Below are 17004 nucleotides of genomic sequence, written 5' to 3' on the forward strand. Positions count from 1 at the left end.
CTTTTAGATTCGAAATGAGGTATTAGTTCCTCTCCTTACTATAGCGAAACAACTTTTCTAACTCTGCAACTTTGCAAATTAAAACTTTGTTTCCTATATATAGTGTTCCTAACTCGCAAAACTTAATGTAATAATTGTGCTCCCACTAGCATAATAATTATATACTTATAATCATAATACTTACGCTCCCACTAGCTTCGATGTGTACATAGAAATCAGCTGGATTTCTAGAAATCAATACTTATTGACTTTCTTACCGAATTTTAGATTTCTGATACAAGATGCTTCGATAAGACTTTATCTAGGCTTCTTAAAATCATACACCTTTCCTTAGATAGCTCATATGTGTGTCTAAACTATTTCAGCACTTTACAATAGTAAGTCCCGAATGTTCAGACTCTTTGCCATTTTCTCACAATTTGAAATATGAAGAGGGATGCCGTAATCATAATCGAATTTGAGAACGCAATTAACAAAACTGCTATATCCTTAAAATCTACCAGTGAAATCATTTCCTCACAATCATTTTCATGAAGGATAGAAACCTTTTTCCACTTATATTTTATAGTATATGTGTTCCTATCCATGTGAATTTTCCATTACCATAATCAAAAAACAAGGTCTGTGACAAATCCAAACTCATATGGACTAAACTTGTTCAATCTTAATTTCTTGCCTTCTGGTAGCACAAGGGTTCTACCAGTGCTTCCAAGTTATTATGCAACTCACTACTACAAATTAATGCACTTTCCACTGATCAATGTGTTTTGCCTTATGCAATAAATTGAGAACTCATAGAACTCACATGCATAGTTAACTTTAACTGGAATGGGCACAGAAACAAGAATATGTCAACACGATAGGTTACAAACCTCAAGTCGTGCGCTAGTGATTAACAATAGGTTTATTCTTGATTAGTTCTTGAAGCTATTCAAGATCATTTAGACTCTTACTGACCTCTTGACGTATAAGATTCTCTTGTCAAGAAACACTCATTGACAAACAAATATTCAAGAGTTGGTGCGGGTTCTTATCAAGAAAAATACTTCATATAATTGGTCTTAGTTGGTCTTTGTTTTATCCAAAACATCACAACTACCAATCTAAAATGTGTATAAATAAGAAAACTTTTCTACTCCACAGTTTATGATGTGTTATAAACCTACTTAGGATATGTCACTCATAACTCTAAGACTCGATTTTTGAACGAAGTATGAATACCCTTCTTGATTTAACCATTTCAACAATTTCCGATACTTCTTCTTAGTCATGTAAATTCACTAAGGTGTACTTTTAGGATCAATTATGACATGGTTCCATAATCATTAGGATGATCATAAAACACGATGCTAAAGTGCTCTCCTTTCTTTTTAGATTGGAGAAACTTTTATCCTTTTGCCTAATTGATTCTTCTTATTCATTCTACTATACTTTGAATCTTTTCAATGTATCAGAGTTATATTTAATCTTGTAAGCATAACCACATTTACTGAATCATTAGTAAATCATGACGAATAGTCTTTATCATTCTTTGTGGTGGACCTGACCAGTTCACATCAGTATGTACTAGATCCTTTCACTTGACTTACATACATATGTGAACAGGGAATTAGTCCTAATTTTCTCAAGTACCAAGATTTTCATACATCATATAATTCAAATCACACGATTCCAAGTTTTTGTCTAATTGAAACTTGGGCAATGAGAGTCTTTCCTTACGTAGAAAATTATGACACTACCCCAATCGATATGACTAAGAATCAAACATTTTCAAGATTGCTATTAATGGAAATATACAAACAACAATATTCACAAATGCCATTGCAAGGAAATATAAAATAAGATAAAATCAAAACTTTATTTATTTATAAAAAACACGGAAAACTTGTCCTTACAATGCAAATACATATGAAAAATATTTTTCTGCATATTCCTAAGCAATCTGTCATAACTCCTAAGAAGCAGCTCAAAAATCTGATCATCGAACCATGCGATCGAAATCCATCTCTTCGCAACCAGACTCAACTTACTCTTCCTTTAAGTTTCCTTTCTTTTCTTTGATCCTAAAAAACATCAAAATACAATCTTATCACATCATGTATTAATAATCTATAAATAGGAACTCAATAGAGTTAGATAGTAAACTTATCTGAAGTAGAGTCATACATTTTGACTTTACCCTCCTTGCGATCTTTCAGGTAGATACGACAGCTTCACATCCAATGCCCGTTCTCTTGGCAATAAAAGCAAAAGACTCTTTTGGAATGGTACATGGAACTATCTTAAACTCAGCCTTTCTCTTTACCATATGGTCAAACAATTTGATCTTGGCCGATCCCTTTCCATTAGGAAGAATAAGCTTTTCTGAACTTCCAATGTGGCCATTGTCAATGTCCATGGAAGTTTGGGAGATTGATCTTCCATACAAATTTGTTTGACCAGTGCGCCAAACCATTTCTGATTCAGTAGAAATTAGAAAATATATAAGATCAATAAGGGTCATGTCGTGATCTTTCATTAAGTAGTCTTTAACAAAATGACCATACGACTCGGGAAGTGACTGAAGAATCAAGTCAACAGCCAACTTCCTCGGGAAAATGACACCTAACATTCCCAGCTTGTCAATATGCAACTTCATCTCCAAGACTTGAGGTCAAGTTTTGAAACTCTTCAAAAACTCTTGAATTTTAGAATTTAATGTTTCATAAATGAGACATTTTAAATTCCAAAACTTGAGGGCAAGTTTTGAAACTCTTCAAAACCTTTTGGATTCCAAAACATGATGGCAAGTTTTGTAACTCTTCAAGACCTTTTGAATTCTAAAATTTGATGACAAGTTTTGTAACTCTGCAAAGCCATTTAGATCAAATTTTAAACTAATAAAATAATAATATAATTTTATCTTTTACCAATTTGACCTAATTCAACTCATATAGCAAGATAATTTCAAATCAAATAATACAAATAATTAGCTTATCATATGAATTAGCAATTATCTTAAAATTTTGACAATTATCTTTTAATTTGGATGAAGATAATCATTACCTTATCATAAAAAACGGTATTTTTTGTAGTCAAAACAGTTTGTGGTAATGATTCTAATCCAAAACTTGGCTAAAAAAACTGAAAATCTGCCCACTGAACAGTCACCATGCAGCGGTAACTATGACCACGCCGTGGTCATCAAGTAGATTCCAAAAAAAAAACGATTCCCTTGCTTTGAACAATTACCAATGCATCAATATAACAGAAAACACCCTAGGCTCTGATACCATTGATGGGTTTTAAGCACTATAACATCCTTATGGTGCACATATAATCCTAATGCTTTGGATCTAAGTTTTCTCAAGTTATACATGCAATAGAATTATCCAAAGCATGAAACCTACAACTAGCATACAACTTTGATATTTGAAACATAAAAACTAGTTAGATGAATACATCTTTGTTGTAGCTTGTAAAACTTGACCTTTCAAGAGCTTAGCACCTTAAATGTGATGCCTCTAATAAGTCACAAACACCATAAGCAAATGGAGGATAATGAGAGAGAGGCTAGGAGGCACAAAAAACGGCTAGGGTTCTTATTGGAACTCTTAAGGGGCCTTTTGGTGATGTCAGGGGTTACATTTATAGTGTGGAATTCCTAGGGTTTCACATGTAAACCGTAATTCACTTCCTTGGGCCTTTAGTGCAATGATCCATATGATAAGCCCTTTGGACTAACTCTTTATGGACTCCCACATAAAATTAGTACATCCTAATCAACATGGATCATTAGCCCAGACTATATGTATTACTGATTTACATAATCAGTCCGTGTTAATTTAATCATTCTCTTTTGATCACTAAATTAATTCCACATTAATTATTGATGGATACCAATTAAATAATATGATTTCTTAATTATATATTATTAATATATTAATAAATCACAAATAACCTTTTTTCTCAAATATCCATCCTATCAAATTGCTCTGGTGAAGGCAACCCAAAAGGACCATGCTACTATCGGGTCAAGTACATACCAATTATAGTTATGGGCTTAGACACCTAATCTAACATTATAAACTAACCCCAAGAAACCTCTTCTCAGGTGGACACCGTCTCCGGGACAGAAAGAAGGCAGCTAGCAAGCAACATATTCAACATCAGAAATAACTTGAGGCCCAAACTCGATATCGATAATGGAAATGTCGGGGTTCCAAAGGACGGTAGGAAACACCAAGATCTCAAGAACGAGTTCCTTATAATCAAGAGAACGTGGAAGAGGTATGAGCATTGCGAGATCGACGATGATGTAGAGGTACTATCTAGAAACCTATTAAGCATAAACTTCTCATCATAGGACTCGAGACCATGTAACTGGAACCCTAGGGGCCCGTTCTTAATTGTTGCATGTATACGTTAAAAGCAAATCCATCGTGTTTACATAGATAATGGCAGTACCACGGATGTAACAACGCAAATTTTCAAACAAATTTTTCATTTTAAAATAGATTATTTTCATTCAAAACAAGGCATAAATAATTTAAGTGTCATGTCAAATATAAACTGTCTAAATCCCAAGATCATAACAAAAACATCCTTCAGTGTGTACAGATTACGCCGGCGCCTTCCCACGGTTCTCGCTAGTACCTGAAACACATACATAACAACTGTAAGCATAAATGCTTAGTGAGTTCCCCAATATACAACTTACGCACATACGCCTTTCCAGGCCCTGACCTTTCAGTCCTCAACACAACGCCTTCCGGCCCACATAACATACATAGCACATCTAACAAATAACTTACCACATATAGCATACATATCACATATCATATCTGACCTTCCGGTCACACAGTCAAACCCTTCCGGGTACAGTATAGTGAGAAGACTCACCTCGCGGGTAATGAAAGCTAGCGACTCCTGAAATCACTCGCACTCGATCCGCCGAGCTACAGACTCCCTATAATACCATATATCCCTTATTAATACTTTTAGCTTTCAAGACCACTGACCCTAAGAAATTACATGTAGGTCAACTCTGGTCAACGGTCAACGGTCAACTTGACCGGACTCGGCGAGTCTAGACGTCCTCCCCAACTTCCCCTGATGTTCCCTTTCTACTCGTCGATTATCCCTCTTGGCTCGACGAGATCCTCGTGGAAGAATCGCGGGGCCACCCCGACTCCACTCGCCGAGTCTGAAGAACAGCTCGACGAGTTCCAGTCAATCTCCAAGCTACTCGCCGAGTCTGTTCATCGGACTCGGCGAGTCCATGCCATGCAGTCGATCAAACTGCTTCCTGAGATAAGTATTGTCCCGAAATACACAAGCATGGGACCTTCTGGACCTCTAAGGTCCTAATACAGGGTTATAGTCGTTTGGGTAACAAGGTACTAATCCATCTAATCACCAAATGGGTTCCATAAACCCTAAATCCATGCACACATCAACATAACAGAAAAATATCCGAAATATTACCTGAATAACGCACTCTCTGTGTCCCCAAACTGCAGAACTCGAATCCCTTGCTGTTCCTTTAGCCAAAACTCTTCTCCTCCTTGCACACCAATTTCTTCAAGGCCCTAATATCCTTCAATCTTGCTCTAGATGCCCACAGCCATTTAGGGTTCTTCTCAGTCGACTAAAGACGGACAATGACGGCCTATAAGTGCATTATATACGTTCCAAAACCAAACGGCTAGGGTTTCCGCTGAACAGCGTAGACTCGCCGAGTCCATATCTGGACTCGTCGAGTCCAGTCGCGAACCCGCGACCAAGTCTGCGATCCTACTCGGCGAGTCTAGGCTCCAACTCGCCGAGTCCCCTCTTATATCACCCCAAAAACATAATTTAACAATACCTGAGATTCCGGGCTGTTACAACGGACATCCTCCGTGAGCACTGCTTCTGGTCGTTGTTGAGTTCCTGGAAGGAGTACTTGAAACCGCCAACAGGCGGAAAATTGGTCAGCTTCACAGGACATAGCCTATGGCCATTAGGCACCACATACCTCCCCTTCACACTGGTTATCCAAGACAGGAGGGATATCATCACATAAACAATCGAGTTCTCAATGATATGCTTCCCAGCGGAACAAAACATATTGCTCGGGCGACCGACGCTCTTCCAGTTATAGGCCATACCGCCAACCATCTATAGTACCGTTAAGTTCAGCACGCGTACTGGTTCGACCATAGTTTTCACTAGTAGCCCACGTCTACATGTTTGCTACCAAATTTTTGTAGCCCCTAAGCTAGTTCGGGCCTCGGAAATTCAAAGGAAGATTTGCGCACAAAAAAACATGTGATCTACCTGGATCACCCGGAGCAACTAATACGAGTGGGTGTCGATCTATCAAAAGAAACCAAAACCAAGCTAATTGCGTTCCTAAAGCAATTCTCCAATGTATTCACTTGGCAATCTGCAGACATGACAGGGGTAGACCACAGGGTCATCGAACATAGCCTGGACATTATGCCGAGAAGCATCCCAATCAAGAAAAAAAGAGGGGGAAATTGGGCAATAGGAACAAAGAAATCAATGAAGAAGTCGCAAAGGTGGTAGGCACATGCATCCTCTGGGAAGCAATTTTTCCCACTTGGATAACTAACTCCGTAATGGTAAAGAAACATGATGGGTTGTGGCAAATGTGCATCGATTACTCCGATCTAAACAATGTCTGCCCACAAGATCTTTACCCCCTCCCGAAGACAGACCAAAAGATTGAATTCTTGGAAGGCTTTCACCTTAAATGCTTCCTCAATGCTTACAAAGGCTATCACCAAGTCCAAATGCACATGGAATACGAGGAAAAAACTGCATTCCACATCGATCGCGACACGTTCTGCTACCGAAAATGCCATTTGGACTCAAAAATGTTTGAGCAACGTACCAACACCTAATGGATAAAGTCTTCACCGCCCAAATCGGCAAGAATGTCAATGTTTGCGTTGATGACATGGCTATTAAAATTCTTCATGAAGTAGCGTTACTCAGAGACATTGAGGGAACCTTCCGGAATCTGGCACAAACATAAAACTCAATCCAGGAAAGTGCACCTTCGGAATAGAAGAGGGCCAATTCCTTGGTTACTATATAACCAAAGAATTAATCATACTAAACTAAGCCAAGGTCCAAGAGTTCCTTGATTCTAAGGCTCCCCATAACCTAAAGGGGGTCCAGGAGATCAACGGAATATTAACGGCACTCAACAAGTTCATCACGAAGTCAGCTGAAAAATCCTTCCCACTCTTCCACACTGTAAAAGGTTGTGGTGACAAAGACAAGTTCAAATGGACAGTAGAGGCAGATAGAGCCCTACAACATCTGAAAGAAGCCTTACAACAACTCTCGTCCATGGAGAGCCCCTTACTAAGAGAGACCATGCAAATGTACCTGGCAGTATCCGACGAGGCTGTATCATCGATATTGACAGTTGAAAGGGAACATAAGCACCTGTCGATACACTTCGTGAGTAGAGCACTGCAAGGACTAGAGCTCAATTACCCAATCTTAGAGAAATTAGTCCTCGCACTAATTTACATAGGTAGGTGCCTCCGACGCTAATTCTAGGCTCACAAGGTTAAGGTTCTAACTAACTTCCCGATGATGCAAATCCTCCTAAGACTGGAAAAGTCAGGAATAGAAGAGGGCCAATTCCTTGGTTACTATATAACCAAAGAATGAATCACACTAAACTAAGCCAAGGTCCAAGAGTTCCATGATTCTAAGGCTCCCCATAACCTAAAGGGGGTCCAGGAGATCAACAGAATATTAACGGCACTCAACAAGTTCGTCACGAAGTCAGCTGAAAAATCCTTCCCATTCTTCCACACCGTAAAAGGTTGTGGTGACAAAGACAAGTTCAAATGGACAGTAGAGGCAGATAGAGCCCTACAACATCTGAAAGAAGCCTTACAACAACTCTCGTCCGTGGCGAGCCCTTTACTAAGAGAGACCATGCAAATGTACCTGGCAGTATCCGACGAGGCTGTATCATCGGTATTGACAGTTGAGAGGGAACAGAAGCACCTGTCGATACACTTCGTGAGTAGAGCACTGCAAGGACTAGATCTCAATTACCCAATCTTAGAGAAATTAGTCCTCGCACTAATTTACATAGGTAGGTGGCTCCGACGCTAATTCTAGGCTCACAAGGTTAAGGTTCTAACTAACTTCCCGATGATGCAAATCCTCCTAAGACTGGAAAAGTCGGGAATAACTGGTGAAATAGGCCATCAGGCTAGGAGAGCATGATATAGATTATCGACCATGTATCAACATCGAAGCTCAATCCCTAACAAACTTCCTAGTAGAAATCCCTATACACTCAAAGGGGTGCCGACGGTTGTGTCGGTAGATTCCTTGGACCCCGAGGCAAGTAAAGAAGTATGGGAGCTGCATACAGATGGTGCTGCAAGAAAGGAAGGATATGGCATAGGTTTGATCCTCAAAAACCTGGTGGTGTTGAAATCACATATGCTCTAAGATTCGACTTCCATGTCCTTAACAACAAGGCCGAATATAAAGCACTTCTTGTAGGCCTTCGCTTAGCGCGGGAGGTCAGAGCAAAACACCTCTCAGCTTTTAGCGACTCTTTGCTCATTACTAACCAGTTCAATGGCACTTATGAAGTGAAATACCAGAGGATGCAAAGATACATGGACGCAATGTGAAAGTTAACACACCCGTTTAAAAGCTTTAAGATAAAGAAAATTTCTTGCAGGGGGGGGGGGGGAACACGAGGGCTAACGTCCTCAACAAGTTGGCATCGACATATTTTGATCATTTGAATAAGAAAGTACTAATAGAGATTATCACAAAAATGACCATTGACAACACACAAACTGATTCCATACTGATGCCCTCGACTAGACCAAGCCCTATCTAGACTACCTCCTGCATAACGTTCTCCCGGATGATCATGCGGTATCCAGAAAAGTCAAAGTCAAATCCCCGCAGTTTGAAATAAGGGAGAAACAATAGTACAAGAGAGGGTATCTAGATTTGTGGTTCAAATGCTTTGCCCACGCGGAAGTACGGTTGCTCTTGGAAGAAAGTCATGCAGGAGAAGACGGGGCGCATGAAGGAGCACGTCATATATAAGGATGCGTCCGAACTCACAAAGAAATGCCAGGAAGCTTTCGGCCTCTTTCAGAACCAACCCTCCATGCCCCTAACCAACATCAGCAGCCCTTGGTGCTTCCATCAGTGGGGTATAGATATCGTAGGACCATTCCCTATTCCCCAGGGGGATCCAAGTCCTCGCTCATCATTGTCGATTACTTCACCAAATGGATTGAAGTTGAACCATTAGCCACAGTCACGGGCAAGAAAATGATAAAGTTCATGTGTAAGAATCCTCACACGATTCGGTACTCTGAGATTCCTGATCAGTGACAATGGTACCTAATTTGAGGGCAGCCCTGTGAAAGTATAGTGTGAGGAAAAGCAAATCCACCGTCGTTTCACCTCAGTAGCCCATCCTCAGGCCAACAACTAGACTTACGTATCAAACAAGATCATTTTCAAAGGTCTCAATTTGATGAAATCTAAAGCGGCCTGGGTCAAAGAACTGCCAATAATACTCTGTTCGTATCGCACGACCTGAAGGTATAGCACCAAAGAAACACATTTCACGTTGACATATGACACAAAAGCAGTACTCCCACTCGAAATCTTAAGCAGATATAGTTCGATGTAAATACCAATAAGGCTAAATAGTGTTAGGACCTAGATGTACTTGACGAAAAATGCAAAGATGCCTAACTCCGCCAAGCGGCCTACAGGCCCACACCAAAATTACTACTATCAACACATGCAAATAAAAAACTTAAAGATGGGAGGATGGGTGTTGCGAAAGAACGAGTCCAGCCACGCACAGGCCTAAGGTGTAACATCCTTGTTCCGAGGTATAACATTTATATATGTAATAATGAGTTTGAATGGGACTCGACGAGTTGGTGCCTCAACTCGTCGAGTAGGGTCGAGATGGGTGACGTAGATTAATGACCGACTCGACAAGTCAGTGAGCTGACTCGCCGAGTCAGCGCTACTAAAGGAAACCCTAAACCTCCGGGCCTGTGGCCTATTTAAGGACACTTATAGCCTCCATTTTGCCTCACCAGTAACCTTGCACCCCTGAGAGAAAACCCTAATTGCCATTTGAGATAGAGAGTGAGTTTGATCAAGGAGGGGCTGTAGATCCTTTGAAGAAGATTTGGAGAGCTTGGTGTTTTTGATCAAGGAGGGGCTGTAGATCTAGAGTTCTCTAGTGGTTAGCTTTAGTGCAAAGGTAAAAAGCTCCTATATTGACCTTTTGTTTGTGAGATCTTAGTTTAAGGAGATTTTATGGGTTTTCTCCCATCCATTCTTGGCAAGTAGTTATTTGAGCACATAATGAGGTTGAAACCTCGGATCTGGACTATAGAGGGACTTAAGAGACCAAAGATCCAAGATTTGTTGAGCTAGGGTCTAGATTTTGTGCATCTAGCCCTTGTGGGAGCATGTTTTGGAATTTTGAGTCTTGTACGCCATGTTTAAACGTAAATCTCGCAGCTTTACGTGACAATCGACCCTTAGGATGGTAGATCTAATGTTTGGAGTGATGGATCTCCCTTAAATCTTCTGAATGAGGAATCTGATTGAAAGGATTCGCTAAGTCCATGGCCTGACTCGATGAGTCGGTGAGGGTTTGTCCCGATGGGTTGATTGTGCGATAACTCGGCGAGTTGGGGGTCAACTCGACGAGTTGAGCTGGACTTTTTGAGACTTCTGAGGATACGAGTGCACTCGACGAGTCGAGTCAAACATGGATTGTTGACTTGAGTCTGACTTTTGTTGACTTTGGGGTTTTGGTCAACATGAGTAATAGAGACCATGGAGGGGTAAAATGGTCTTTTATCCACTTCAAAGAGTTAGAGAGAGAAAGAATAGCCTTCGGTTATTTGAGTTGTGAAAAGAGTACTAATTAGAGATATCCATCCTTTGTGTTAGACGGAGGCTAGCTCGAGATTCGAGCGCGAGGTTATTTGCTCACCTACTTACGAGGTGAGTCTTCTCACTATACCTTACCTAGAGTGGTATTTATGTGTGACCATATGGTCTTATGTGCTTGCTTGAGTTATGCATTTTCTATGTGATATATGATGTGTGCTATATTATGTGATACTTAGACCGGACCGGAGGGTCCAACGAGCTACAAGACCGGAGTGTCCTCACTTAGACTGGACCGGAGGGTCCAACGAACAGTGAGACTGAAGGGTCCTCACTTAGACCGGACCAGAGGGTCTAACGAGTTGTGGGACTGGAGGGTCCCACTGAGACACATTGACAGGAGGGTCTTACAGAGCTATAGCCTCGAGTGGCTAGTTATTTGTGTGTGGTATTTTGGGAACTCACTAAGCTTCGTGCTTACCGTGTTACGTGTTATGTGTTTCAGGTTCTTATCAGGATCGCAGGAAGGCGTCGACTTGATTGTACACACATCTGAGTTAGAGATATGTCTTTGGAGGATCCTGGATTTGTGATCAACAATTTCTAAAATGTGTTGATAATTTGTTACTTGTGACTTTTAAGAAAATGTGACATGTGTTTTATTGTATTTTAAAAATGAAAATTTTGGTTGAAAATTTACGTCGTCACAAGTTGGTATCAGAGCCTTAGTTTGAGGAATTCGGATGCATCTCTGGGTGTGTTTGAACTCAAACTGAGGATTTGAGAAAGATTTTTAAAAGAGACAATTTTTTTCTAAAAATGAGAAAGAGTTTAAGAGAAAACGAGTTGGAGCAGTGTGTACAATCAGCCAGATCCCAAACGGCGATTTCCCAAAATACCCTTATTTATTTTGTGCTATGAGTTATTATTGAGATATTAGTGATGAATGCTAGAGAGTAGGCTAGGTATTTCATATTTTAGGACTAGAGTGGCCTGATTTGTGATGCCTTACCCTAGAAGTTGCTGCTATCTGTGATTTGCTTTGAGTATGAGTATTTAGCAGAGACCACTTAGAGAGGGTGCTTGAGTAGAGGAGTAATCTAGGAGAGATACCTAGATGAGCATTGGAGTAGCCTACTGAGAGAGTAGTCAGATACCCGCGTGAGGTAGAATTGCTTGAGTTCGGCGATACCTTTTGAGTGTGAGTAGAGCAAGTGGAGTAATAACCTAGAGTGGTTTTACGTGTTGGTAGAGATCATTCGATGCCTGAATGTTGCTTGCTTCATGCTTCGTGGAACTCTTGATGATGGGAGACAGCTACTAAGTGAATATGACGATATTCAGGAGGTAGATGGCTGGCATCATGAGGAGTTCTTCAGCAGCTGATGGCAGAGAAGTGTGAGAACCTAGGAAGATCCAAGGGAGTGAACTTAGTCAGATGAGTACGCTGAAGGAGGAGAGTATTCACTGGAGGGTGAACTTGCATAATAGGATTGGGTGAACGAGTAGGTTGAACAACTACCTAGAAAATCTAGGACGATCTGTGTGGAAATTATGGGTAGATTTGGCAGGTAGTATGGGCCCGTACTACTGAAAGCAGAGGACCCATACTCGAAACAGGGAAAAATTCTAGAAGTTCTAAGTAGCGGATTGAGAAGAGAGAACATGGTTCCAGTACCATGATTCGTAGCGGATTGAGAAGAGAGAACAAGGGTCGAGTACCATGATTCATAGCGGGTTGAGAAGAGAGAACATGGTTCGAGTACCATGATTCGTAGCGGCTTGAGAAGAGAGAACATGGTTCGAGTACCATGATTCGTAGTGGATTAAGAAGAGAGAACATGGTTCGAGTACCATCATTCGTAGTGGGTTGAGAAGAGAGAACATGGCTCGAATACCATGGTTCGTAGCAGATTAAGAGGAGATAACATGGTTCAGGTACCATGATTCGTAGCAGATTGAGAGGTGGCCACATGGTTTGAGTACCATGACTCATGGCGGGTAGCGCTACTAGTTTCACCAGTTATTCCGTTGTGATTGGTTAGATTGAGATCAGATGTGAAAAAGTATGGGGCCAGAGAGCCATGTTGAACAAGTATCAATGGAGCATACCTTGAGAGGGAAATCGAGTTAGCTTCCGAGGGATTTTTGGTGAGATGCCAGTTGGATTCGCAAGACTCAGGGATGAGTAGAAGATGGTGATTTCTGGAGGATTACGGTCTGAATTGAGCAATCGTCAGAGTTGTGCTATTTTCGTTTCCTGTGAGGAGCAGAAGAACTATTGAGCTTCTGGTTTCCGAGCTTGGAGGTAAACCCTGTCGGGTAGCAGTGGTTGCGATCTTTCACCAGAGTATCTGGGCAGTATGTCTACCGCAAGGTGATATTATAGCATGAGAGGGTCATCATTGGGAACTGAGATGGTCAAGGACAAGGATATACCCTATTTAAGTATAGTAAGGCATATGTTGGCAGCAGTGTCGGGTGATTAAGAGGAGTATTTTGGGGCGGTGGATCTCATTTCTATGATGGATATGTAGTGTGGGGGCGAGGTCTCTCCTATCATGATAATTCTCATGATGGGACGTTGGTTGGGGAGTCAAAGATGAGGAGTGTGATAGTTCATTATTTTCAGACTGTGTGTCATGGATACAATGGGACATTTGAGATGTATGGTAGTGTATCAGTGTGAGATTTTGGATAACACATTGGGATGTTTTTTTCGAGGATTTTATCTGGTATTCAGGATGTTTGGAGTTGCTTGGTCTTTATCGGGAAGATCACCGAGTGTTATGTGGTACTTTCCAAGAGTAAGTGGGATGTACCTAGTGAAGCAGCCTGTGGAATAGATTGTTGGTGTGCCAAATGGTGATAGTTAAAAGCCTGAGTAGGGGGAGAACCGGGTATTTTATTGAGAGTATTAGAGATTTGTCCAAGAGCGGTTAGAGGACTGGATATAGTGACTTACAGTACGGAAGCATGAGACCAAGGTTATTGGTGGTCGAGGCGATGTGCAGAGCGAGATAATGCATGTGGTATGTGTTAAGGAAAGGATGAGTGTCTCCGCGAAAAGTGGTCGTCGGTCGAAGATCATGTGGTCGCTCGTAAGGATATTTTTGACGGTTGAAGATCATCAATTCCAACAAACTCCAAGGTCAACACAAACCTTGGGTAAGAATTGCTTAGTGTTAATGTATCCACTAGGAATACGCTAAAGATAATGGATCCATCACCTAAGAACGACCTGGTCAATGATTTTCACTTGTTTAGTGCTGAGTCTGGGCCCTTGCCCTCGCGATTGGCATACTGCCGCAGAGGTCGACTCCAAGACAAGAACCCCAGTTAACAGGAAGACAAAACAGTACCAGTTTCCTCCCATAGCGACAGGTGTAGTGCTTAGGGCGTTGCCCTCTCAATATTTTGCACCAATAGCAGATAACCACTAGTGGAACACGATCTTCCATTAGGAGGTACCCACGTCTTGTCAACTCAGAAGGGACAAAATGGTATTGTCAGGGCCCTGTCCCCATGATGATAGGTATAAATAGAACCCTTCTTCTCCAAGAGAAGGGATCACCTAAGGACGACCTAGACAAAAAGGTATTGTTAGAGATTTTTCATCTATTTACTGACTAGACCGTCAGAGCCACGTTCTAGAAACCCCTCCCGAACGACGACTGGAGTCTTTTCTTTCTAAGGTGTGATTCTTAGGTTTAACCTTGTCAAGACATATAGAAGTGGCGTTAAGTCTTAGCAAGAAATCACAACATCTGGATCCATCTAGGCGTGTACTTAGAGCTACACAACCCGTAAAATGACTCTAGATATTGAGAATGGAAGATAAAGGACCTGCGTCGCCGGAGGGTGGGGAACTCAACCCGATCAGAACTATGTTTTCCATCGAAGGCACTGGTTCATCTGCACCAAAGAGGAAAATACCCACTCAGACACCAGCGACGCAGGCAATTGGCTCTGCAATGGAAGCCATAGCCAACCTATGGCATCCACCGTCCGTTGTAGAAGAACACCTGGTCCCAACAAACAACATGATTCCATAAGTGATACCCACCCATAAACAATAGGTAGCCGACAGTAGAACTCAACCACTACCACGACGAACAGAAGCAAGTAACTGGTCTCCAAGCACAAGCATGCCTTCGTCTCAACAACAAATGGTGGGCAACCGGTTTTCTCCCATGGCGAAGATGTCACACATCACACTCTTCACGCAACAGCCGTTGTTCAACCTGTACCTCTATCATCTCCAAGGAGCACTCCCTCAAGCACCGCAATCACATGGCCATAACACCCAAACAACATCGACGCATGCGACAAACTCGCATATGCTGGAATAGCTGGAGTAAAAGTCACCATCCCAACAACATGCACATATAAGCACAACTCAACCATCATATGCTCCACAAATGGCTTGGTACAATCAAGGGTACAACTATGGATATGGCTAGGGATACAATAACCTGTACCACCCCCATCAACTCATGCAATACAGAGGTTTCCCGTTTATGGAAGGCCCCATATGAAGCGCAAGCTCCGCATTCTGTCCCGAGCTCTTGTAGTACGATATACTGCATTCATCAATGATCTCGTATATACCCAGATAAGATGGAATGAAGGAACCACACAAACACTTAGATACCTATAAATGGACGACGACAACGCTCTAAATGGACAAGATATTCATCATCACGTATTTCCCTATCACGTTAGCAAGGAACATGGGCAAATGGTTTAATGTGCTCTGTCCAAGAAGCATCTCAAGCTTTGAGCAGCTACGGTGCCTCTTTCTCAACAACTTTATACAACTTCAAAAAGGAAAAGGATATGCGAGCTCGATCATGGCATCTAAGCAGAAAAAGGGTGAATCCATACGGGAGTACTACGACAGGTTCACCATCGCGACACTCAGTGTGCCAGGACATGAAGAATTCCTCATTCAGGCACTTTCGCCCAAGGACTCCTTCCCGACCCCACATTGAGCAAAATGTAGGGAACAGTGCCAAAAACGAGAGACGAACTCAAATATCGGGTGGAGAAGTAACCGAGGAAGGAGAAGGGTGAAGATTGGAAGGAAACGAACCTTAGAGCGGTGGAAATTGCGTCTATGAAACAAAAGGAAGCAGGTGCTCGCCCTAGCCCCAATTATCAGGACTGCCATGAAGGAAACCAAGATAAACACATCCGACACTCGAGGCACTCATCTCGAAGGTTCTGCTTGTTTAGCCGAGACGAGCCCCTTGGAAACAGAGCCGAAGCACATGCTGTTGAAAGACAACAATAAAAATAGAAAAAGAAAAAGGGAAATATTGTGAGTACCATAAGAGTAAGACCCACGACACCAGTGAATTCACAATGTTGAAAAATAAAAGGTAGAACATAAACAATTGACTGGTAACCTTGCGGACATCACAAAAGATCTAAGATCTAAGTTTGATGCCAACTCCAAGGAGACTCAAGCTCGGAAGGACGCCGACAAGCGCTTGGTAAAGAAGGAAGAAATTTTTGCCATCACGAGGCTCCAGGAAAGGAGCAAGTCCCAAGAGGTAGACAATGACATCGAGGTATTACATAGAAGCACCCTTAACATCAACTTCTCTTTTACAGATCCCTGAATTCCCAGTTGGAACCCCAGGGACCCGCTTGTGATAACTGCCTACATATGTCAAACGAAATTCATCAAGTAGTAATCGATAATGGTAGTAGCACTGACATTCTTTATGAGTATTGTTTCCGCGAGCTCCCAAATCTTTGTAAATACGGATTGAAACAATCAACTAGAGCCCCACTCGTCGGGTTCATAAGCCATCAGTTACGACCGATGGGCACCATAAACCTCCCTCTCACCTTATTCAGTCATGATGGGAAGGAAAGAGGCACAAGGGTAATAGAATTCTTGATGGTAAGCCACCCGACCGACACAGACATGCTCCTCGGGCAACCAATGCTCTTCCAATTTCGGGCCATACCATCTACGTTCCATGGAACAATGAAATTTAGCACAAACACAGGATCAGCCATGATCATCACCTTCAACCCCAAAACACAACGCCACAAAGCTATTGCCAC

This window comes from Lactuca serriola, chromosome 2 (assembly GCF_051521515.1).
Source record: "Lactuca serriola cultivar US96UC23 chromosome 2, Lser_US96UC23_V15, whole genome shotgun sequence".
Classification (NCBI taxonomy): domain Eukaryota; kingdom Viridiplantae; phylum Streptophyta; class Magnoliopsida; order Asterales; family Asteraceae; genus Lactuca; species Lactuca serriola.